The sequence below is a fragment of the Rhea pennata genome, chromosome 6 (genome assembly GCF_028389875.1).
Source record: "Rhea pennata isolate bPtePen1 chromosome 6, bPtePen1.pri, whole genome shotgun sequence".
In the NCBI taxonomy this organism is placed as follows: domain Eukaryota; kingdom Metazoa; phylum Chordata; class Aves; order Rheiformes; family Rheidae; genus Rhea; species Rhea pennata.
Window position 1 is genome coordinate 21,425,042 of NC_084668.1, and position 25,243 is coordinate 21,450,284.

The following is a 25,243-nucleotide window of genomic DNA, read 5'->3' on the forward strand; positions in this document are numbered from 1 at the left end:
GTGCAACCTCTGAACTATTTTACTTCATTCTTAGACTATGTCCTAAACCAACAGAGATCTGTTTAAAGGTGGGAGAAAAGATGATGAGCTTTGGAAGAGGTTTGTGGTTTATGACTATAACACAGCTTCTGGCATTCATGGTAACCAGCACAGCAATGCTTGTCTTAAATGATGTAACATTGTACCACATATGGAAGGTAATGTACAACCAGCTGAAAAAAATTCCAGGTCTTGAGCCACACCAAACTTTAAATTGCATTTAATAGAATGAGGGATAAAGTCTGAACTTTTTTTTTTTTTTTAATGGTCATTTGGAGACAAGACACCCCATAAGATCATTATAGTCATGAGCCTAGCCTCTAAAATCAAGATTTTTTTTTAAATTAGAAAATTACTGTGAAAGATTAAGAACTAAGGGAACTTTTCATTCAAACTATTCATAGGGAAATTTAAAGAGAACTGGCATAAAATCTCTGATAGAAAGCCAATTCTAAGATATGTGACTTACAGACTTACCAGACTTTTGCCCGTGTTAAACTAAAATACGCTAGCTCTTCATGCAGTGCCTGTATGCAAGAAAACTTTCTGATATAAACTCAACAATCACAAGACTAGCTCTGTATTCTGACCTATATTTCTCCATTTTTCAAGTGTTTTGAATACAAGGGTGATTTTTATTTGTATTCTACATTTTTAAAAATCAAAACATTGCAAAACATTCTAAACTAAATGGAAATTGTCTGGCTGGGCACCATCCAATTTCTAATGGACAGGTGCTCATATAAGAATTCAACAGCATCAGCAACAAGCTGGCAGCTACTAGTAGGAAGGGTGTCTAGAAATGATTTGGCTCACAGCTGAACTTCCTGTTTAACCACGGGGATGATCAAATTAAGTCAAGGTCAAGTATGTGAGCAAAGCAGCTGTGCCATGCGGCAGATAAGAACTGATGGTATATATACATATAGTAGATTTGTTGTGATTTTCTATCTAATCCACTGTTCTAGCCTTGTGATTTGAGACTGCTGCAGGGAAGAGAGACCCCCATGGCCTTTCTCAGGGGCTCCCAGGTGCTGCCGCTTCCTAGCTTGCCTGAAACCGCTAGGTGCAGCGGCCTCATCCTGCTCACTGCATCCCTGGAGCTCACCTCGTGCCTGCCGCGAAAGCTGCCTGCCTGTCTGCCAGGACACAAACAACCAACCACTCTTCCCCTCATCAAATCTGAGTGGTGCTTATGTCTCCCTAACAGCATAAAACAGATGCACTGGGGTGGGAGAGAAGGGCGAGGATTGCACCTGTAGTAATTTTACTCTAAAATGGAGCCTATCTAGAACTTTCATCAACCACTACAAATATCTTCCCCCCCAGAAGGGAGTGTTCTTGCACCCTGTAATGCTTCGGCTTCATAATGTATGATTTTTGTGTTTCAATAAATGAAAATAAATTGGTTCTTGGCAGTTAACACACAGGTACTGAAAATGGTGGCTGTAATTTTTTGTACCCATCTGTGCTTCCATTACTCCATCTGTTTCCTTCACTCAGCGCATTGGAATTTTGCTTCAAGAAATGTAATCGAAACTCCTAGTATTGCACAGGATAAGTTACCTAGTTACCCAGCTGAAAGATGATTTCAAAATAAATCACTGTCCTTGTATTCTTTAGAAGGTAACAGACACAGATTTTGTTGTTAACATAACAGAGCAACCCTTCTTTCAACAAAATGTAACTGTCAGTGATTTTTTTTTTTAATTTCAGATTGTGCATTCCAAATAATACCACGAAGGATCATCACTTTAATCTGTTCTTGATTACAACCAGGGGATTTTCATAGACTCCACTTGAAGCTGCTTTTTAAATCGTAAGTACCTATATAACTGTATGATATTATCAGGTTTTTATAGCTATAAACAGTAGAAATTAACAATATTATATGATTTATTTGGATAGTATAGCTTTTATTAAACTAAGGTGACCTTTTTTTTTAATTTTATTTAATAGTTCTTTGGCCAGCTGATAATTACAAGATTTTGATTTGACTCTTTACACTAAATGTGTTTAAAGGAAAAACAAAGCAAAACAAAACCTTCTGCCCTTTCCAACCCAAAATGGAAGCTACAATACAGAGATTGAAAATAATTCCTTGTGAAGTTTTGAGGATGGTATTATTCCAATACAAAATCCAATACTAAAAACATTTATTCTATTGGATACTGTAAATGAAAGACATTGCCACTTTTAACTCAACATCAAGGCAGTGTGGTAAGTGAGGTAACTTGAAGGTCAAGAAAGGCTTTTTTAATTTTTTAAAAAAGAGCACTTTAAATGAAAGCTTTTCAGTATTCATGATGTCTTTCTGTCCTATACTAGTATCTACAATACGTAAGCCCCTTGAATACTTTGTTTTATGCACTTACCATTATTACCATCATTAATACTATTATACTTAAAGGGCATAGCTACATTTTATTTGCAACTACACAAGACTTTTGACTGACACTGAGTTCATACAAAAAACTATTCAATAATACCAGCATACAGAATACAGTACACAAAACAAGCATTCAAAACACACAACCTTATGGCTATGGCAGTATTAACTCCACTCTCATCACTTTTTTTTTTAATCCCACATGTGATATTACCAAAATTTCAATAGCATAACTTCCTGCAAGAATTTTACTGACTCAAAAGCAGTAAATTATGTAACCTCTTGAAACATAAAAGGAGCCTGTATGTAATAAGAAGATTTAAAATTTGGAAATGTTGGAAATGTTCTTCCACGATAAAAAATGAAAACAAGTGCTGGTAATAACATTTCATAAAATAGAATTTTCATCTTAGATATCAATTTTAATGAGGTAGGAAACTGAAAAAAATGAGGACTGCAATTCTTTTAATCTTTACATATACTTTTAAATATATATGTCCCATATTTCCTTTGTATGGCAAGAGTTTACTTACAAATGAAAGCAAATGGAGAATGGTTAGTATTAATCATATAGAAAAAAAATTAAAGGTATACCTTCTATGGTCTTTAAAAAAGCATTAATAATAAACCATTTACATAAAGTTAAAGCAAGGAAACACTTGTATGTGAGAAAACATGCATCTTTGACATCTGCAAGCTACTTCTCTTGATCTGCTCTATGAATAGAAACCAATTATGAAGAGTCTAAAACCAAGATAATGCCCTAGAAAATGAGGAACGGTCTTTGTTGAAGATGCTCAGAATAGTACAAGTAAATCTGTATCATATAGATACACAGATATCAAACACATTTGAATAGAAATTCTTTCTGGCTCTAGTCTTCCCTCTTTTATAATAAAGGGTCGAACACTCATTTAAGTAATTGAAAGTAGATCTAGTTCTGACACATCCTTTCTTGCATAACATTTTCTGGCCTACCCAGTTTCAATATGAAGTGGGAATGGCAGCACAGCTGTACTGGCTCTCAGGAAGAAAGCAGGCAGGCTTTCTACTGGATGCCGGCGCTCTGTCCTCCGTCAGGACAGAGGTCAACAACTCTGCTGCTCTTTGCTTTGCCATGATCCAAAGCCCATGGCTTGGGGAGGCTGCAGCAACATAACCCATTGCTCCTCAGGAATTACTGCTCTGATTGGAGTTTTCATTTAAAAAACATGTACCCTTTGTTTATAAATGCAATTCAGATACAAGTATGATTCAAGGCTAAATTACACCTCAAAAAAAGAAGGCTGACAAAAAAAATAAATAAAAGCTTGGGCAGCTGCTCAGAGCTGGCAAAGGGCCAATAGAGGGACTGGAATGGAAACAAGTTGTGGAAACTCATCTTCCTCGGGGCTCTGAGGAGGTGGTGGCTGGATGAGCTGCAGAGCTCAGCCAAGGTAAAGAGTTTCATGCTGGATTGCACAGAATTAAATACAATCTTGGCCTTTATCTTCAGACATCTGCACTAAGGGAAGGGAGATTAAGAAGCCAGAAAAGATAATCTTTCAAAAGGCAAAGTTTCTCAGGAATCCTGTTCATGTGATTGCAGCTACTGGCAAACATATTGATTCATCAGGACACAGCACTGAGCCACAATTCATGCAGCCACCCAGTGGTCAAAATAAACATCCCATTCAAACAGAGCACAACCTGACATCCTGCCATACTGCTTTATAAAATCAGCATGGGAGAAGAAATCTTTAGGTTTCCCTTAACTTACCATCTCTCCACACAAGAAGTCAGAATGCATGAGCTTGCAAGCACCAGTTTGCCACCCAGCTGCTGCTGTTAAGCGTTACCCTCCCACTATGTGTTAATGAAGATGCTATTCTGTATCACTTCAGTAATAGCATATTCATTTTCTGTGAAGAAAATAAACCAAATCAGCAGGACTTATGATTGCCTGTGGTGTTTCATGTCCTTCTAGAAGGCTGACTTGAAAACATACAAACTTTGGAGTGGGAGGGTGGCAAGAAGGAAGCAAATCAGAACATTCTGAGCTTGCTTCCTTCCAAAGTAAAATTCCCTGCACAAACTCAAATTGAACATGGTCTTGGAGGTGAGAATGAAGCAGGGATGCTTGAAGCAAGTTGTGAGAACTATGGCTGCAGGAACCTAGCAGGGAGGAAGAGGGAAAATCCCAAAGGCAGGAGATTTTTTTTTTAGTTTAGGAAAAAAAAAAAAAAAAAGAGAGAGAGAGAGAGAGAGAAATGTTGACAATGAGTTCATCTAGTTTTAAAAACAGAGGGGAATAAATTGTAAAGGTGAAACAAGATTCATCAGTCCACTGAATGAATATGCCTCCTTTTTCTCTTCCCTCCCACCTCCTGCACCCTGAAGTTCAACCTGATCCGTGGAACTTTTTTCACCATCTCAAGTCAAGAGATGCCATGAGCGTGCCAAAAGTTTTGACTGATCTTCAAGCTGTCCTGCTGCTTTAAAAGCTACATGGATATTCCCACTCAGATATCTTTAAGGCCCAAATGACCATTCTCTCAACCTCCTCCCACCCTGCTTCCAGAAAACCCTGGGGGCCCCTCATAAGAGACAGGAAAACATACTTTCTTACTCAGCAGGCTTTTAGCTGTTCTTCTGCATTGAAGACGCTAAAGGATTTCTATTTCATATGGTAGCAATGCTATTATGAGGCATGGCTGTACACATGAAATGCCACTTTCCCTGCTCATATGGCAAGAGTTTGAAAACTCAAACTCAAGACAAATACAAACATTTTTCATGCTAATATGCTACGGATTCAATAACGACTCTCTCAGCACCACAGGTTTTCTCCTGCTACTACACACACTGATACTCTTGTAGCCTGTTGATTTGCCTTAACAGTTCTAAACTTCATTTATTTGCCCGTAAATCTTGCCAAATGTGGCTGCTTAGCATTTAGGTGCCTTGTTATTTTCTTACTTATCAGTCAATGGTAAGAGTGAACGCTAAAATTTTTAGCTATTGGATAATCATTATCTTAACCAAGAACTTGTACTTACCTAGGCATAACTCATTTTTTTCACCAAGTATTTCAAAAAGCAGCAGCTGACAGCTGATATTTGACATTTCCATATTGTGCTGAATATCACAGTGAACAGAATGAGATTTGTCATTGATCTTAATGCGAATAGTCTTTTATCTAATTAATATATTTTTCTTATCAAGACAAAACATGGTAAACTTCCAGGTTTAAAATCTCCACTAGAAAACTTCAGTTTCTTAATCAGAGACTTTTCTAAGAAGCACTTCTGATGTGTACCCAGATAAGCAACACAGGGAGCTGCAAGATATGATTAGGATAGAATTACACTTGTCATCCAGAAATGTAACAGATTCTTTGGAATCTTGCCCTTAATCATATTTAAGCGTAGATTCCAGATATGATGACTAAAATTCATCACCCTGAATCCTGTCTCCTGTCTTCAAGAACATCTGATTGCCTACCTTCTCCATTCAGATAACTCTATTGAAGACCTTAATTACGCTAGTGGCCTCCACTTAGTTTCAGAAATAGCAAGCAGAGCTTACAAATATACTTGTGACAGCTAGAAAACACAAAGTATTTTGCTGTACGGGAGTTTTAACCCTGTTTATAACATATCCGAAAAAAGGCACAGGACTAAGCTAGACACATTTGTATACATAGAGCCCAAAGAATTCCATGAGCTTTCCCAAAGAAGAGCTTCCAGTTCGGGAAAGTCTGCAGCAGCTCCATGTTTAAGCAATATGAAGGAGGCTATATTTTGGTACCCAAGATGGCAAAGACTGAAGGGAATTTCAGGAAAAAAAAACTTAGGCAGTCTAAATTTCCCTTTCTACCTTCAACTCAATTCTAACATTAACAGTCATCAGCATGATAATAAGCTGTGTGGTAAGAAATTACCTGTTTACAAAAGTGAAAACTATGAAACCCATATACTTGGAAAAAAAAAGTTTTATACAGCATAAGAGCACATGGATGAAAATTAATAGAAAGATTCTTTCTCCAGCAGGTATTTATCAGAACTTTTGCTCATCTAGTTGCTTTTACAAAGACAAAAATCAGTCAAATAGTTTTTTCAAATTAAGAACTAACTGAAGTTATCTCATGAGGTTTGAATCATACTTAGCTCTTCCTCTTCAGAGTTTTTTTTTCTGAAAGTGATTTATTAATAGGTTCAGTTGTATCAAATTAAGGATGACAGTTCATAAAAAAAAAAAAAAAAAAAAAAAAGGTGCTCCTGACTATAAAAAGTAGGATTCTTTTAGTCTTGCTGCTTTTTAACACTGCCATTGCAATTTCTTACTAGACAGCATATCACCTAAGATCTTCATTCACCATGCCACTCTCTTTGCTTGTTGATCACACCACAGGGATATGCAATGATATGATCTGATAAGGATATATATTTTATGTGGATAAGACTCACCTCACCATCACTACCACCACTTAAGCTACATTCCAGCTTCAGAACTGCTTTCAGTCACAAAATGGCAGATATGAGCTCCCTGCTTCCAAAGATAACAAAGTGGGCTTCTAATACATAACAGAAATAATGTATAAGCTACTACTAGGAAGTCTCTCTTTTTTTCCCTTTTTAATTGCTAGTGCTTGAGTTAAAAAAAAAAAAAAACTGGTAGAATTTCTGTGTTGAGATAGAAAAACTTGTCTTTACAGAAGATTTAGCTTTACTAGAACACCAATGATATTTCTGAAAACGTACCTGCTTAGAACAAGACTAGTTGGATCTATAAACTGTCTTTTTTTCAGATCATTGTCTGCTCTGCTTAGGAAATCACAGCAGCTAGGACATCATGACTTGAAAAACTTATTTAAACTTAGATAATACGCTGTCACCTCTATTTCAATTAGTATCAATTTATTTTGTGTTTTGTACTATAACAATGTCTACTTGCTTTTAAAACAGATGAGTGACTTTAGAAGTTTTTAAAAGATAATCTTGATTCTTTAATCAAGATTTTGCCTAAGCAAAAATGATAACCATTAAAAGCAGCATCAAAACATAATAATCACTTTCACTGTTTTGCTAGAATGCTCCTAGGTACAGAAACAATGCTTAATAAAGACAAAAAATGGGCAAAATTCAGGCCCATGAAGATGTATATAGCTTGTATGTTAAAATATTCTTGCATATATGTGAGATTATCTTAACAAACGATTCACAAAAAAGGCTGGCAAGTTTGGGACCTAGAGGGTACGTTTTAAAAGCTTTCCACAGAAGGTACACTCATTAATCCTATTAATGAATAATAAGATTAGTATATACGCTGCTTATATATGGCTTTGAAAAAGTTCCACATTTAGATCAAATTTGAGGAAGCAGATGAACAAAAAAATCCTAGTAATACATCAACCAGTTATTATTCCATTCAATTCGTAAGCTGATCAACAGCATTGTTAGTCTGCTGGAAAGCAGTAATTCCAAGGCAGATTTTTTTTTTTTGGCTACTACTACAGAAATGTTCATACCCTGCTGAATCTTCTGGGTTTTTTTTTCTCCTTATATTGTAAAAATAGGCACCTAAATGTCTCTAGAAAAGACACCACAAAGCATAACTGTGTCCTCTACATTAAAGAGGACATACAGGTTAATGAAAAGCAGGATCAGCATTTCTCCAGTGTCTGCACATCTGCTGGTTCCCAAGCTACAAATTATATTCAAGTGTTTGGGGGTTTTCATATATGAAAACAGCTACTGAGGAAAGCATCCAAACAAATGCCTTGTAGATGAGAGTTTCTCATTTGCTCACCAAACAAACACTGCATCACAAGGATCAGGCTTATCTACTTCATCTCTCACAGGCAATCTACAAAGCTTCACATGTTTGGTTGCTTTAGGATTTGCCCTTCTTATCTCTTTAATCTTGACAAAAAAACATAAATAAAGCATCAAGTAAAGTCAGTTTTCACAGTCACTATGCTAGGCAGTCTTATTAGAAACCAAGTGAAAACCACAGGCTTGTTTCATACAAGCCACAAAACAGTTTCCATGTGAAAGGGATTTTGACCATAGCAAACAACACAGAAGAAAGATTCTAGATACTTTGGTCGGTACAAGACAGTGAGCCTTAACTGCAAAAATAAACTCGAATTGGTTTAATACTTGTCCAGTGGCATAATGTGTGTACAATACATTTCCCAGGAATATCATCAAACACTCTGGGAAATGAAAAGTGGCTCATACAAGAAGATTTAAAAAAAGCATCTAGCCACGTGTTTTTTCTGGTTGTGTGCATCTGGTCTGGGTCTGAGTATATGACTTATATAGAGCATCTCTAGCTCAAATAACCAAAGGGCAGAACACCAATCTAGCTGCATTGCCCAAGCAGGCTCACGCTTCCTCCCAGGCAACTCGCTATTACACAGAGCTGAGCAGGGGGCTAGCGTTCACTGATTATACCCTTGGTCCAAGCTAGCTCCAGTCAATATTGAAATTAAGCTTACGTACCATTAGAGATGCACATCTTGCCTACTTCCAGTTTGCTATGAGAATCATTGTGCTGTTTCAATCACTATTCAAAGCACTAAAGCTACCACAGCATATATGTTGGACCATCTGAGCCCCTCTTGCCAAAACATGGAAACGATTTAAGTTCATAATCCAGCTCTGAATACTACTGGAGAGGAAAACAGAATTGGACACATCAGCTTTAAAGGGACAGACTACAACTGTAGAATTAAAATTGCATCAGGACACGACAGGCAAGGAAGGGAAACATTTCCCACTTCAGTGGCTAAAGATGCTGCAGGTTTCCCCAAGACACTGACCTTTGTGAGAAGAGATGTCAGGGAAGGAAGGCATTACCCATCTCTCATCTTCCTTCTCCAGTAACAGCCAGCAGCTGCAAGAAGTGCATATGGCACATGTAGTGGGTAGCAGTTAAAGGTACCATATTTCTAGTCAGAGGGAGACTCAAGTATCCTACTGTCATTCCTTCCCATTTGGCAGTGTGGCTGTAAACCGTGCCCAGTATTGGGCTTTCACGCAAAAAAAGCAAGAGCTGTCCTACAGCAGATCAGTGGAACAGGAATATAAGAAAAAAGAGAAAAATCTTAATGTTCTACCTTAACAAATATTGTCTAAAATCTGCCTACTTTACTCTTTATATTATTTTCTTTTCTTGGGTCTTTTCTAGTAATTTTAAACTTGCAATGCTACTCTATGTCTCCATACAGCCAGTATGTTTGGCTGTACAAAGTTTGGGATAGTATTACACAAGTTATTGATGGAAACTTGATAACATTGTGGTTAACCATAATCTACTAGTCCTACCTCATGGTGAGTGACTTCTTGGCATATGCTCCTTCACGTTTGTTGTAAAAATTATTTTTACAGTTAGATACATTTATATTTTACACGCAGACGAGAAAAAGAGATGAGAAGGAAAAAATCATTCTAAGGAACACAAAACAACAAGAATTAGATACCTGGAGCAGTGCAATCCACAGTTTACATGAACACACACTAGCCAATAATTTTGGTGACAATGATTATCTTCTCATTTACTTCAGTGCCATGATAACATTATGTTTCAATTTTACTGTACATCTATGCAATTTAGAATAATCAAAAAAATCCGCAAAAGCCTTTATACACGATATTTCAGCAAAAGTCTTTCTTTTCATTCCGTGTTTAAAAGGACCACCTGGAGCTGCCTATCACATTATAATCACATACCTAATTTCTGTTATTTTAATTACAGATTTGTGCAAAGGTAGCACGTGTAAATCGGATGGTATGGCTCCAAGCATCCGGTTTTACCCATTCCATGTCAGGAACATTTTCAGTCCAAGTGCTACAAATTAGCCATGAGACATATATACAATTAAAATGCAAACCACTTAGAATTTCAAGGTTCTGTGTACATTTCAGGGGGATGGCAGCGTTCAAAAGATTAAAATAATCAGGCAAGAGGTCTGCACATGCAAGTGACTGGATGCTAAGCCTACTGGATGCTCTTTTATAGCTTTGCCTACTATTTAATATCATAAAGATTGTCTAAATGCACACAGGTTAGAAATTTCAGTACACTAAAATCTGTGCCATAATACACCACGCAAACATTTGCTTTGCTATAAAGAATGCCAAAAGTATTTCAAAAAGACTCTTCTAGTTAACAACTGACTAAGATGGTAAAAGTGTAGCAAAGTTGCAAGATATCTAGTCAAGACTGTCTTCCTCAACGCAACAAGATGAATCACAATGCAAAGTAAAGGTCAAGGAGTCCATGAAAAGTACCACCCAGCCCCAGCCCATCTACACACACACGCTCAACTGTACGTTGAGACAGTCAAGAGGAATGAGTGGTCTATCTTACGCATAACGGATAAATGAGAAACAAAGGAGAAAATGGTTATGGGCAATTGCTAACACTGACTAGCCAAAAGGCTTCAGCTCTATAAACATAACAAAAATGTGTATTAGAACATCGTGGGGTACAACAAGGATTACGAAAGTATCCCAGCACTTTCTTTTCTTGGTGTGCAGATTCCAAACCAATGGTACTTGAGTATCCAGGATACATGTTGCTTTTCAAGGGAGCAGTGAGAGGCTCTTGAACAACAGAAGAGCCAATTCTTCCAAATCCTGATTTCTGTGCTGTACAATGCCGCAGCTTCCTCCTTTGGCCTTCTGCTCTCCATCTGCATGAGCCTCTACAGGATTCCTACCAACTTCAGCAGGTTTCAGGGTCATACTCCTTCTGGAACTGCACAGTATTTTACAGTCCATTTTAAGATATTTATTTACTTTTATTGTTGTTGTTTTCATTTTTTACTTAATTAAAGCCATATTCAAATGGGTAATACAAGCATTTAAGTGGTCTCTATGACAGCACTCAAGCTAGTGCAATGTTATATTTACTATCATTAGAAACCCAACTGTTTATTTACTTAGAATTTACAAAACAGAAACTCTATATTCTCTCCTGCCTTCAATCCATAACTAATCATTTTTCAGGTCCTTACAAATATGTACATAAAAACTTCAATTTTCAGAGAGTAAAATGTTCAGGATGTCTTTAATAACACGCAAGAAATCAGTTTCTTTGGAAATGCGTTTTTCCATTACAATGATTTCTGTTACTGGCCTAAAGAGTGTACTATGAAGAATAACACATGTCAAGATAAGAGAATCTTGGATATTTATATAGTGGTAAACACTAAGCTTTCTGGACATCACCATTATGTAATTCAACTGTCCAATTTTTCAGAAGATTGACAGTCCCTCAGAAAAGCTTCTGATAAGCAGAAAGCTCTGTTAGAGACTGGATTAGTTGCAGGTTAACGGTTCTCTGATAGTTTAAGAAAATAGGAACCCACTGGTCTGCAACCATAGCACTCAAAAGCTAATAATCATCTAATCTTCCTAAAGATAAGACAACCCCTAATAAAATGTATGGAAATAAGGTTTTCCTCCCCACAGAGAAGTATATCCTGGAACATCTCAAACCTCACAACCATTCCTATGACAATAATCTGAAACAATTGCTATATTGTTAAAAAGGAATTTGTCTTTCATATGATATAATCATATATATGTATTAGGGCAGACAGACTGACACAATCTGTCTTTTCTAATTTAAATGAACTACGTGTAAAGTAAATTTAAAGCAAAGCCGCAAAGTCGTAACATGCTTCAACATACGCCATACGAAGGTTTGATCCAAAGTAAGTTGCCTTTCAGTTCAAGCAGTAGAAAAAGAAGAGCTACAGCATTTGTTGGGAGCACTGAATCAGGAAAATACGTCCTCTGTGACACTCCTGTCTCAGTGCAACTAAAGAACTTGTTGCATAACTAAATCCAGGACCAAGGGCCTGATTTTTAGAGGTCTGGAACACCATCCAGTCAACTGAGGAGAGTAACATTTGATATGCTTTAAAATGAAGCTATTTTAAAGTTTCTCACATTAATCACCAAGAAATTAGGCTATCCAGAAGTCAGACTTGAATTTCTAGAGGTCTGCCTTCGTTAATGACTGTGTATAGCTGGGAGCAGCTCAGTATAAAACCGAATCCTTGTGCAGCTGGGCCAGAAACTATTGTTTATTTTTCAGAATTAAAAAAAAAAAGTCTCAAATAAAAGTCAATATAGAATATTTCTACTAATAAAAAAGGCAAAATGCAAGTTATTATAAATATTTATTTTGAAGGCCTATTCTTTTGATGCCTAGAACAGAATCTTAAAATCACTTAAAAGTTCTTTTTCTACAAAATCCCTCTAATTTTGAACACGGAAACCAGAATCTCATATAGAAAGAACTGTAAGTCAACTCCAAAACATTCTAAGAAAAATATGCATTTCAAACTTAAATAGATCAGAAATCATGAATGAAATAGTTATTTCTAAATATTTTCAAATGATAACATTTTTAGTAAGATACAAGAGTTTAAGTTGGTGGTAGCTACATATAATGTTGTTTCTTAAATCAAAGAAGGAAATGCAGTTTTGTATAGTGACAGGCTGGTGATGTATCATTCTATATACCCATTATTAATATATACCCATTTATGCTTACTGTTAATGAAGACAAAATATTTGTAAACTTAGTTTGGAGTTTTCCTAGAGCAAATACTTTGAGATTGATGATTTTTGCTTTTATGTGCACACGCATATGTAGGTACTTAAGTATGTAATTTAATCTAATTAAACTGGTGCTTCCTCAAATTCATCACCATTTTTGCTTTCTATAGGACAATAGATGGCAAAATCCTCAAAATCTTAACACAAATATTACTAAATAAGTTCTAATATTCATAAATTCTTAGTATCCTGTACTGCTACTCAAGTATATAACTGTTGAGTATTTGAGTTTAATGAAATAACTACATGACAGATCTTTTCAGAGAGGTTCAGAGAATTATGCATTCTTATTAAGAGATCTACCACATATGCAGACTTTGTATTTAGTAATGCTTAGCCTAAAAATAATCAATTAAACATTAATCCATGTCTAGAATGTCATTGGGAATGTCAGAGAAACCTTTGAATAGCAAAGGCACAATCTGCCTTATGAACCTGAAACTCCAGGCAGGGCTGAGAAAACAACACACGAGTACATTTTTCATCTTCTGTGGAACTGCTGGCACATTTAAAAACATCACTCATAACAGTAAATCAAAATCTCTCAGTATTGCTTGTTGAAACTGACTTTCAGGATAGAGGGGGAACAGAAAGACCTTTTACAATTAGGTTTAGGGGAAAACATAAATTGTCTGAACATTGCCACGGACAATCAGTTTTAATAGCATATGTTCAACCACCTAGTATGGTTACTTGCTGTTCTGGGAGCCTGCCAAAGTAAGAGAACCATCTAGAAATTATAAGGAAAAAAACTCAAGAGAAAACTGAAAATAACCCAGAAATTATGTTCTTCACCTATTCTATAGTCTTTCGTTCAGCTTCCATCGTTATAAGATCAGTGTTCCTGTCACAGTATAGACTAAATCCTTACTTTAATACAGGAACACTTTTTTAAAAAGCCTGAAATTTTCTATCTATTGACAAACTTGTACAGTAACACATTCAAGACATATCCTACCGTGTAACTTTCCAGCAGAGCATCTGAGAACTATTAATGACATAAGCATCACTAAACCATTGACTGATATAAAACTGCCTCTGTTACGTAGCTAGGGAAGAGCTGAACAGCTAAGGTTGCAGATCAAATCAGCTGGAAACCCTACAGTACAATTAGTATCTCCTGACAGATACTCCTGTTTTAACTTGCAGAAAACGTTTACAGAGGAGACTATTTATTAAGGCACCAACTACCTCCATTATTCCAAATAATTTACGTGAACCTTTATGACAGACACTAGCAGCTCAGATTGCCAAGGGCTCTTTTTGTCATTAGTGCAGAGTTTTGTTAGACCACGTTGGGCAGTACCTATCTGACTTCTTCAAAAACATAGCTGGGTCAGCTCAGAAAAACCACTGGACAGGTGTGTGCTACTGAGCAGAGTTCTGGTTCAACCACTAACTCCAGCACTAGGGCTTTTCACCTTACCTAGCAGCGTGAGGGGCACATTCCTCAGCGTTGAAAAAGTTGCATTACTCTGCGCAAGAGAGGCCATCGTGGGTGGCTGGCCTCCTGCCTAAGCGAGGCCACTGGCGCAGTGTGGTCAGCACCCCTCAGACACACGCAACGCAGCTGGGTCTGCCTTCCTATCCACCCCACCACCCCAGGATCAACACCCTTTGCAGGCCTGAGGGCTGGGTCCAGGAGGGATCACATAGCCCACTGACCTCGGAACTGAGCTTCATCAGGAGGTGTGCTTGAAAGGTCTTTCAAGATTGATATAGGGCTGAAGTGTTTTGGAGGCACCCCAAATCCGTAACAGTACCCAATATCCCATGGCTGGGGTGCCCTAACATCCACCCAAGAGCCAGCTGAAGCTCTTGCAAGTTCCAGAGAGATTTCTAGATCTGCAAAAAGACCAGGAAAAGTTTAGTAGCTTAGTAGCTCACTCATCTGAAAGTGGAGAGCCCTAGTTTTTACTTCCAGGATTTTTTCTTCTCAGCATAGCAAGGATCAGGTGAGTGTTGTAACCTGGAAAGACCCAAACTTAGAACAGATAAGGGATTTGCAATTTTCTTTCTGTGCAGTATCTCCTAATTAAAACAGTTCAAGACAAGCCCTGAACTGCCACTGTGAAGTGCCAAATTCAGTGCAAGTGCTGAGAAGTGGCAGCAGTTTGGGATGCCACACTGTCCAGCAATAGATGGTGACATTCTTCATTTGTAGCTGCCTATGTGCCTTTACTGAATCCACCTGTTAGAGTGGGGACTGCAACTAAAGCTGGGACAGAAGAAGCCTCTGTACTTCTTACAAAGGGGGAATTCATAAACAGTATTTTCAATATATTTTAAAGCAGTTACTGCAAGTTTGTGGCATTAAAAGCAACTTGTCTCTGACAAAATCTAAACATTTAGGATTCTCATATTTCTTGACCTATTTACTTGACTTCTGATCTTTTCTGTCATTGCTAATTATGTCTACAGTGCAGCACTGCTAGAAACAACAACTTGTGGAATTTTAAACTTTTACTTACTATGTTTACTTACACACAACACGTCTCATATTTTAACCTGTGCTACTTCACCTTACAGCTGAACACTTTAATTCCTAGCACAGCTATTTTCTGACTCTGTATTTTCTAGCAGTCAGTAGCTTCAGTCATATAAACAGTTCTCAAAAATTTCTGTGAAAGTAAGAAAGGCATTGCTAGCAATGTATTCTTAGGCAAAAAACATAAAAGAATCTGCTACAGTGAAGTATCACTTTAAAATAACATTACATTTTGGACAGATGTGAAAGAGCTTACTTTCCTATTAGTCCATGTAAGCCTATAAAATCTGCTAACAATCCAGTATCTAAAAACATGCTATGCATGTTTTGTGTATCTCTGCATACCTATTTGACAAACTTGATGACATCTTTTGGTTTGCCATGGATGACTGAAATTTTGAACAAACTATATACCACAAAAAGCTCACAGAAACACAAAATTTATGGTGAGATTTCAGAAGCGCTCAGTATTTGTTTGACTGCTTTTGTAGAGCAGTGCCAATCAGTGCAGTTGATAAGTTGTTATCAGTGATAAAACGCCTGTTGATTTTGATAAGATCTGGGTTATACAAATGACTCATGCCTTGAATATCTCACTCTTATTGGATGGCAGTCCCTTTGAGCACCGTCAGTTCCTGGTATTCTGTGCACTTCCTGATGTAAAAGCCTCATAGATTTAAATGTTTATATTTTAATTTTCATAAATGATGCTTTGTCAGTCCAGCTACACAGGTCTACATTAATTCAGCTCTGTTTTTATGTAGCAGATGGTTCAACAGAACTGACCTTCTCTCTCTGCCTAATGTCTCCCCGTAAGCCAAAGGTTCATTTATAACTTTTCTATATCTCATCCTTGAGATGTCAAACAGACTGAATAGAGAGCAAGCTTTTCTTGCAGGATAGAGAAATGGTAAAACATCTCAATAAATGAAAGAAATTACTCTGAACTTCCAGGGAATAGCAGACATTTTCTATCAAATCAAACTACCTGCACTACTATTTATAGAAGCTACTTTGATATTAAGGACTTCTCAAGGCTGGTCTGATCTGGTCCGCTAGAAGGGTGGGTGCAGTGTAGATCCTCCAGAGCTTGAAGTCTGGCCTTAAAGTTGCAATGGAGCTGGAATGACATGAAACTTTACAACTTATATTTTATAGACTGATATCAGTATACAATATTAAAAGAAAAAAAAAAAAAACTTAAAATCGAATTAGCTGCTATAAACAACCCTGAAAAAGATGAGTCATCTAGCAAAATCGTAGCTTTCTCTACACTACTTCTTTAGCTTATTCTCCCTGCCTAGCATAAATAATATTAAATATAAAATATCTGGTTGAATACTGCATTATTTCCTTTTTGTTATTATTGCCCAGTGTTAAAGCTGAATATAAAACATTTCATTACTTTAATACTCACTTTAGATTTCAAAAAACAGTACTTTATATACTACAATACACCTTTGCTGAAAGCTTTATCCCATGTCTCAACTCTAACGAAGTTCATTATGGTAACATGCACAAGATCTAGAGGTTCACTACAAAGATTTTGTGCATCTTTTATATCCATGGGAGGGAGATAGCTATTTCCTCACCTGCCATGATGATTTATTCAATAAAAAGACAGAATATACATTTATAAATGCACCAGTTTTAGCTGTGTCTCAAGAAATAGCAAAGATCTTAGGAAATTAAGACAATGGACTCCAGCATAGATATTACAACAGTGGGTATTTTGGAATACCAAACTGAATCTCTGGAAAAAATAAATACTGTGAAAACTTCTATACCTGAGGGGGGCAGAGGGAAGAAGGGGGAAGAGGATGTGTGATGTGTTAAATCAAGACATAAAATCCTATATGCTCCCTATGGTTTTACACTCCCTCCTCAGTATCTTTGGTCTTCCTCTTGAAAAGAAATTCATAAAATTTTCTGCATAGATATGTATCCATGTATCTCATATTCAAAGACATTAAATGATCTGGTTAATTAACAGAACAAATTATCTACAGACAATTTTAAAAGCTGAAGTTGAAGTTTAAGCAAGAGGATTTTAAAAGCATGAAGGCTTAGAGAAGAAAGGCAGGGTTAAAGGAGAACCACCAGTTCATTTTCTATATTACGCTTTGTTCGTAATTCATTGTGAATAGTACAAGCAGCACCAGCAAAGGAATTATCTATAGCTCTAAAGGTCAAGACTGTTCTCTCCAAGTTCAGCGCCCAAGTTGTGGTATTCGGTTCCCATCTGGAATCCTTATTCTGAATTATTTTTTCAATCTCCTCCCTTCAGTAGGAGTATATTTTGCTGAAACATGACAGGAAGACTTAAAGTAATGTAAAACCTACTACGAGATCTTAAATTTTTGCCACAACATTTCATCTTTTTAAATTATTTTAAGCAGGAAAGGAACACAAGATGAAGTTAAGAGAGCAGCAACAGAGCATGGTCTCCACCAGCCTTACAGAAAGAGCAGTACAGTGGAGACTAGCACTGCCTCTACGAATAACTTCACAGTTTCTCACTCACTGAAAAATTTTGCAGTAACATTGGAAACAGCAAGCAACAGTGGCAAGAGAGGTCATAGTAACTATGTGTTCTCCAGTGAGGCTTTGTTTCATGATACAGAACAGTGAGCCTAGCAAAGTAGAACTCGCAAAAAATGGTTCTGATCACTCTCATTTCCATGTTTACATCTCCTGAACCAGATTTATAAAAAGAGATGTTTCCCCTAGAATAATAGCCTTTGGCAGCATCTGGAAGGATGACATTACAGTGAAATCCATGACATTGACCATGAGCAGATGCCAGGACAAGAGGAGAAAAGCATTTTGCAATGAAGGAAAGCGACCACACATAGTGGTAGCCTGCGAGGATTAAGCAAGCACTGCTAAGAACAGAGAACAATTAAACCATAAAATTATGCTATTTTGTCATTCAAATTTCTCAACAGCTTATTCAAAGTCCTTTCTCACAAGATGGTAATTAGGAACATTTTAATTATATGATTGTAAGAAGAAGGCAGTGACGATAAAAGGAATCACCAGGCCAGGCTTAGACAATACAGAGTCTGCTAATACATAAGATACTTTTGACTTGTCCATTTTAGACAGACCTCAGCTCACACTATCCTGAACCAGCTTGCATTTAAGATCTCTATAACCACATTTATCAAGGTATTCTGTTGAAAGTAATAAAAGCAGTTACCAAGTAGGGCTTACTATGTATATAGAAGCTCTGGGTCACATCTGCTTAATATCTATTTTTTTGGTGATGTAGACAGACTTTATAGATCCACATATAAATACATATAAATACATATTCCTTGTACTTTCTGAAAGACCAACATAAATCCTTATTTTTTTCCTCTCTTTATACATATGTCTATCAACATATGTCCCAGGTTTGCACTAAGATGGATGGATGAATCTACTCCTGTCCCCCACCAGCTCTGTTTCTTCATGGTCATTCAAAAAAAAAAAAAAAAAAAAAAAAAAAAAAAAAAAAAAAAAAAGGAGGCTTTAGCTTCCATAAATGACAGCATAATCCTCTTTCATTATCCTGTGCATGCAGGCAATGGACACACACATTCAGATACTGACCTACATAGCTTAGATACGATCCTAATGAGTTATAAATACTTTCTGGGGAGTCATAAAGGGGAAATCAGAAGGGTGCACTACCCCATAAAGTGAGAATGATCATAGAACCATACACGTTAAGTCATTTTAAAGAAATTAATATTTTTCCCCAGACTCATTTTGTAAAATCCCAATCAGCCAAATAAACGACCTGTGAAATAAAATTCTATCTAAATTATTCCATAACCTTCAAGTCTTTCCCCCACCAAAATCCCTCGAGGCTTTTGCAGGTCCCTGGCTCTCTTAAAAAAAATAACAATAAATAACATTTAAGCTACGTGGATTTCTTCCTTAAGGAAGATATCATACAGAGACAGCACAATTTGCCCTTTAGCTGCCCTAATTCTAAGAAATGGACCACTGTAATATCCAAAACACTACTGCACTGTAGTGTGGTGAATTGGTTACCACTGCAGCAGTCTACTACAGCAGTCCGATACTGCAAATGTCTGCTCAAGAATAGGCCATTCCAACCCTTTACTTTTTATGTAAGTTGAATTTTTTACTGTGTCTTTTTTCACTGTGTAACTAAGTACTGCGTCAGCTTATTGTCGGATCTATCAGAATTTATGAAACCACAGTATCCACAAGATCTTATGCTCCGGCAAACCTTAGTGTATATTGTTCAGTGCCCAAAAAAAAAAAAAAAAAAAAGCACCACTTTTATACTGCATTTTTTATATGCCACCTCTTTATAACACTATATTTGTAGCAAATTCTTCTTTAATTTACATGGATGGGAAACACGCTGTGCTATAATATATAACATAAATTGTAGTATTTTACTTTTACACGATAGACATAAATCCAGTCGCTAATTAGATTCTCGTATTTGGACATTAGGCTTTAATCTTATGCTTCATTGACCAGGAAATAGTTGTATTGTTTCTGAGCTTCTAATTGTGACAAATCTTTCCAATAGCATAGCAGTCAGTCAAACTCATCTGATCCTTAAGATTGCCTCATGAAGTTGGGGGGAGAGAGCTGAAGAAATTAAAAACATTACAACTGTGAATTGTCCTTTAGATGAGGTTCAGAGAAAAAGCAGAGGATCAAAAGTCATTATGTTTCACATCTCCATGTGTAAAATTGCCGGTCCGTATTATATCCGCGTAGGTAAAATAAAACCTTTTTAAGCTGCTTTTTTTTGAATTCCAAATATTTATTTACTAAAAACATTTGCTTATGCAAGAAGCTTCAGGAATTCGTAAAATGGGTAGAAAAGTTTTGGTTTAAAAACATAGGGTAAAATGCCACAAATAGAGCCATCTGCCTATACTCCTGCCCTCTACAGGCTATGCAGAGCAGAGCCAGTTGGCATATACTTAGCACCTACCTAGGTCAGCACACCTCAGTGATTTCAGTACAGTCCCAGATCAAAAACGTGCCATCAGATCCATTTTCAAGCTGCTCCAGAGCCCTACTGCAAAATTCACTGTAACGTGGAACCCTATGCAGAATTGTTATCTGTAATAACAGATATTCCAAGGTTTATGTTACAAGAACGTGGAGAAAAGGCTTTTTCTTTCTTTTAATCACTAGTTTAGTTTAGGGTTCCTATGTAAAGAAAAAAAAAGAACTTATTCTAGTTCCATGACTATGTGATATATTACTGTCATCACTGCTCAAGCTTATCAGGGTTTTGTCAGAGACCCAGCTGCTAAATTACACATTAAATTACACAAGAAGAAAAAGAGTACAAAACCAGCATCTCCTAAAGAAAGAAAGAAAGGTAGAGACACCAATCAAATCAGTCTTGTACTCAATAGAACGTTTTTAATCTGTTCCAATAATGCATTCAATAATTTCTGTACAATTTCTAAGGCCTACAATACTTTATCTTTTTTCAATCAACATTTTCTGTTATATCTCTGACATTTCTTCATTTTTAATACTAATTATGGAATGACTAAATAAATGCTCAATCTCTACTATTATATTTATTGCCATTTTTCTTGTTAATTTCACAATGAAGTAGCAGTTCTTTATTTTAGACTTCACACCATCTACTTCCTTTTCTCTAGACTCTTCCATTTTCTCAGAACGTTCACGTATTTGAATTTTGTCAGCACAAAAATAAAATAAATTTCAAGAAAATAAAACTGAATGTATGCACATTCATAGAAATAGAACGGTAAATCTACACACATACAAACCAGTTCTAGAAACACCTGTAAACTTATCCAATTAATGAAATAAAAACTGTACTATTTTGCTTATTTGACAGGCACAGCCAAGTAGCACAACCTAATTTTTGAATATTCAGTCCTTCTTTAAAATAAAAACTGCAAAAGACATTTCATTCTCAAATGCACGTGAACACTGTTAAGAAATCATGATCTAATTATTGATATTGCACAAACAGAAGAAGACTGCATTAATCAAATTATTCATTTCACAAGCTGTAGGCATAACTGGTATGATATATATTGATGAATTCCCCATTTAGCTGCTTTTTAGGGAAGTTGTCAATTTCCATTATTTATATGCTACTTTCATTTAATGCTAAAGTCATACCTTTTACAGTATTACAAGTACAGTTGCCAATACTAATTAATGAGAATTTTCTAGCCGTTATCCAGAGATTTTTAAGGGAACCAAGTACAAAACTACTAATAATTTAGCAAACCATCCATTAGTACATGTCAACTTTTACCTGGTATCCACCTTACTCACACCAGTGACATAGAGGCAAAAGCAGTGTCCCACCTTAGTTATGAAACCCCTATAGTGAGAGTCTTAGACCGTACACAAATGGGTTCACTTTTGATCTTACATGTTCATTTAAGTCGCTTCACAAACATCTCCATCAGCAGTTAGACAGTAGAAATAAAAGTCAGTGATAGAGACTGATTTCAAATAACAAGCCTGCAATATTAACTTGTCAACAAATTTAAAGGATGTTGTAGGCTTTTGGAGGCCTTGGCCAGGTGCATACACATGCATTTCTGCACATTTGGAGCAAGTGCAATATAGCATTATTACACACGTGGGGCAACTAAAGGTTTACTGCGGATGCAACACAGATTTACTCGCACACAGCCTGACAGGCGATGGCACCTACCTTCTGAAGACCAACTATCACATAATTCTTCAGTTTTAAGCTTCTCTTTCACCTTCTACCACCACAGAAGTTATCTAAACCCCATGCAAATGTATCTTGAAACACAGATTAGTTCTCTCATGTTTAATAAAAGTCTACTTAAATTATTTTTGAACTTCATTATCACTGAACATTGTGAAGCCTCCCAGTGAACAGAATGTATCTCTATTCTATTCAAACAGATCCACTTGAATGTTAACATTTTAAGGGCTTATTTAGAATATAAACACCATAAATATTGAACACTGAGATTTTGTTCCACAGAAGCAAAATGAAATAGGATCCTTTGAGATATTCCTTGTTGTACTGCAAATTAGAAATGTACTTTAGCTCATTCATTACTCTTTGCATAACATTATCCATAATACTTTCTCTGTTTACTTTTCATGATTATTACATTCAGGCCTTACTCAAATTTAAGATCAATTTGTCTCACAGGACACCAATTTCTCTGGCTAAGGAAACTGCTGAATAATTCAAAGACCCCCCAACTCTAATTTTCATTCCTAACCTTGGGTCACAAATCTGGAAACAATTTCACACGTGAGTAACTTTATAAACCCCCTTTTTTATTTGATTAAAGCCCACAAGATAGGATCTGCTGTGCTCATGACCAAACGAGGCCGCTTGGACAGAGCTGCCAACAGCTTGAGGCTTTAGAGCTTGACCCTGCTTGAGCAGGGGGGCTGGACCAGATGGTCTCCAGAGGTCCCTTCCAACCTCAACCATTCTGTGAGAGAACTCGGGAGCGATTCAGCGGGACAGGGAGATGGCGGCTGCGGCGGCGAGCACCAGTCAGAGCTCGCCTTCCTCCTCCCTGGCCAAGCAGCGCGCGCTCAACTCCAGAGAGGAGATCTGTGCGTTCTGCGCGGCTGTCCAGGCGGTGGGAGGCACGCAGCTGCCGCCAGATAGGCCCGCCTGGGCCCACCTCCCTCTCCCCCGGCGACAGAGAGCTCAATTTTTTCCTTTTCTTTATGTCATGCTATCAGCCTTCCAGCTTATTCCTGTATTTCATTCCAAATTTACTTTTTTGCAGCACTGCCACTTAAATTTTGCATTTAGTCAGCACAGGAGTATGACTTAAATGCTCTCTAGTTAACTGCACGTTCGTGTTCTGGTTTTATTTCCAGCCCTGTACAAGTGATCTTAAGTTCTAATCAACTTATTTAGATGGGATTTTATTTCAAATTCAGTAATATATTCTTACTTAGTCTTATAAACATCTTCCACTTTTTTCTACCTACGGGTCTGTATTTAGACCCTTAAATACTTGATAGCATCCTATTAAAACAAGCAAACAAAAATCTTTAATCATTTAGAGACTGGACCAGTTCAAAAAAAATCTGCACTGATCTGAACTGCTCAAACATATATATAGCTACGCATCTTGTCTCTCTCAGAAAAATGATTTTCAAGGCTTTGGCATGAGCCACTGCAGTACTTAAGACAAATGGATTGTATTATTGAATCCAGCCCTCAGGAATCTTGCTTCAAAATATATCAAACCTAGAACCATTCTTTCCTGTAGGTCTACTAAAAACCAGGTTAGAAAAAAAAAATAACAGTTTAATGAAAACAAAATAAAGGATAAATTTCATAAGACTAGAGCAATGTACAAAACAACATTAGCACGTTTATAACAATTAAATGAAAAATACAGTTAACAGAAAAAAAAAACAACCCTAAGATACAAGGACAGTCACAGGCAAGTAGGTAAAAATAACTAATAAATTACTGGGCAAAGTTGTCATTTAATATGCAGCTGTCAACTGCTTCAGTTTCATTTTGTCTGAGGTCTGGAAAACGAGGTCACGATCAGATTCTGCAGATTCAGGTATAATTTTTCTAATAACCACACACTTTCCTAGAAGTGACCAATCTCTTTGGGACCATTAAAATCCTAGTTAGGAAAAAAAATCTATTAAAAATTCTGAAAATAGAGTATAACATTCATCCATAGCCAATCATATTTTACGTACAAATACATTCACACATATATATATATATATATACACACACACACATACACACACAGAAAAATATAAAGAGAGCTTATATAGCATACACATATATATTACATAATTAGCCATAGGTTTAGTGAGTCTTATCAACCTTCTACATATATGTTCAAGTAATTAATGTACGTGGGCTTTACTCTCCTTCACGCTTGCGTAATTTCCAAGCTGAAGCCAGCACGTGTGGCTCTCCTCTATCTTGCGTCACTAATTTATTGCTGTGTAAAAGAATCCACCTGCTAGATGAAATCTGGGAAGGGGATGACATCTCTGGCGTTTCCCTGGAGCCAGACCACTGGTCAGCAGTCCCTGGTTTTCTGCCCCATCACTTGTATGCATCAAAGCAGTTTGCTCTAACTTGTTCCAGCTAGCTATGATCCTCCCAAGAGGTCCGAAGTGGGGAGTGTAACTCTCAACACACCAACCACCCTGCTCACCTGACAGCATTCCATGACCAATACAGCTTGTTTACTAGCAAGTGCAGGAGCCAGCTGCACCAATTTTGTGCCTGTCAGGAGAATCCTATCAGGGACTTGCTCAAGGACTAAGCACTTACATAAGCAAACAGAAATGTTAGTGTGGGAAGGAGGGACACAAAACCCATAGTTGGCACTGCAGACATAGTAATTGGGTTTAGATTATTCCTTATATCATCATCAGTGTTCTGGGTTGCTCTTACTGCATAAAGAACATATTGTTCAGTTACCTTTGCAGGAAGCAGTTGACAGATGTAAGAGCATTTTCTGAAAATTTTAACTTCAGCCCATGATTTCTAATCACGTTTCCCATGTTTAGGAGGATGTGGCTGGTCTTATTATTGTTATTGCACGTGAATATCCTTGAAAATCCACTTTCATTTCAACTGAGGATGGCCAAAGGATCAGTCCAGGAGCCTAATCAGGATCCCAGCTTGACCAGGCTGCTGGAAAAATGATCTGTTAGCAAGCCAGC

The 25,243-nt window shown here is 36.9% G+C and overlaps 1 protein-coding gene across 3 annotated transcripts in view; it reads left to right on the top strand.

Moving 5' to 3' along the window:
- B3GALT1 (beta-1,3-galactosyltransferase 1) overlaps positions 1-25,243 on the top strand; it is a 197,749-nt gene that overhangs the window by 139,689 nt on the left and 32,817 nt on the right. For all 3 annotated transcript variants that reach the window (XR_009958757.1, XM_062578585.1, XM_062578586.1), the window contains exon 3: positions 1,756-1,858. The gene's annotated coding sequence lies outside the window, so the exon portion shown is untranslated. The remainder of the gene's footprint in view (positions 1-1,755; positions 1,859-25,243) is intronic.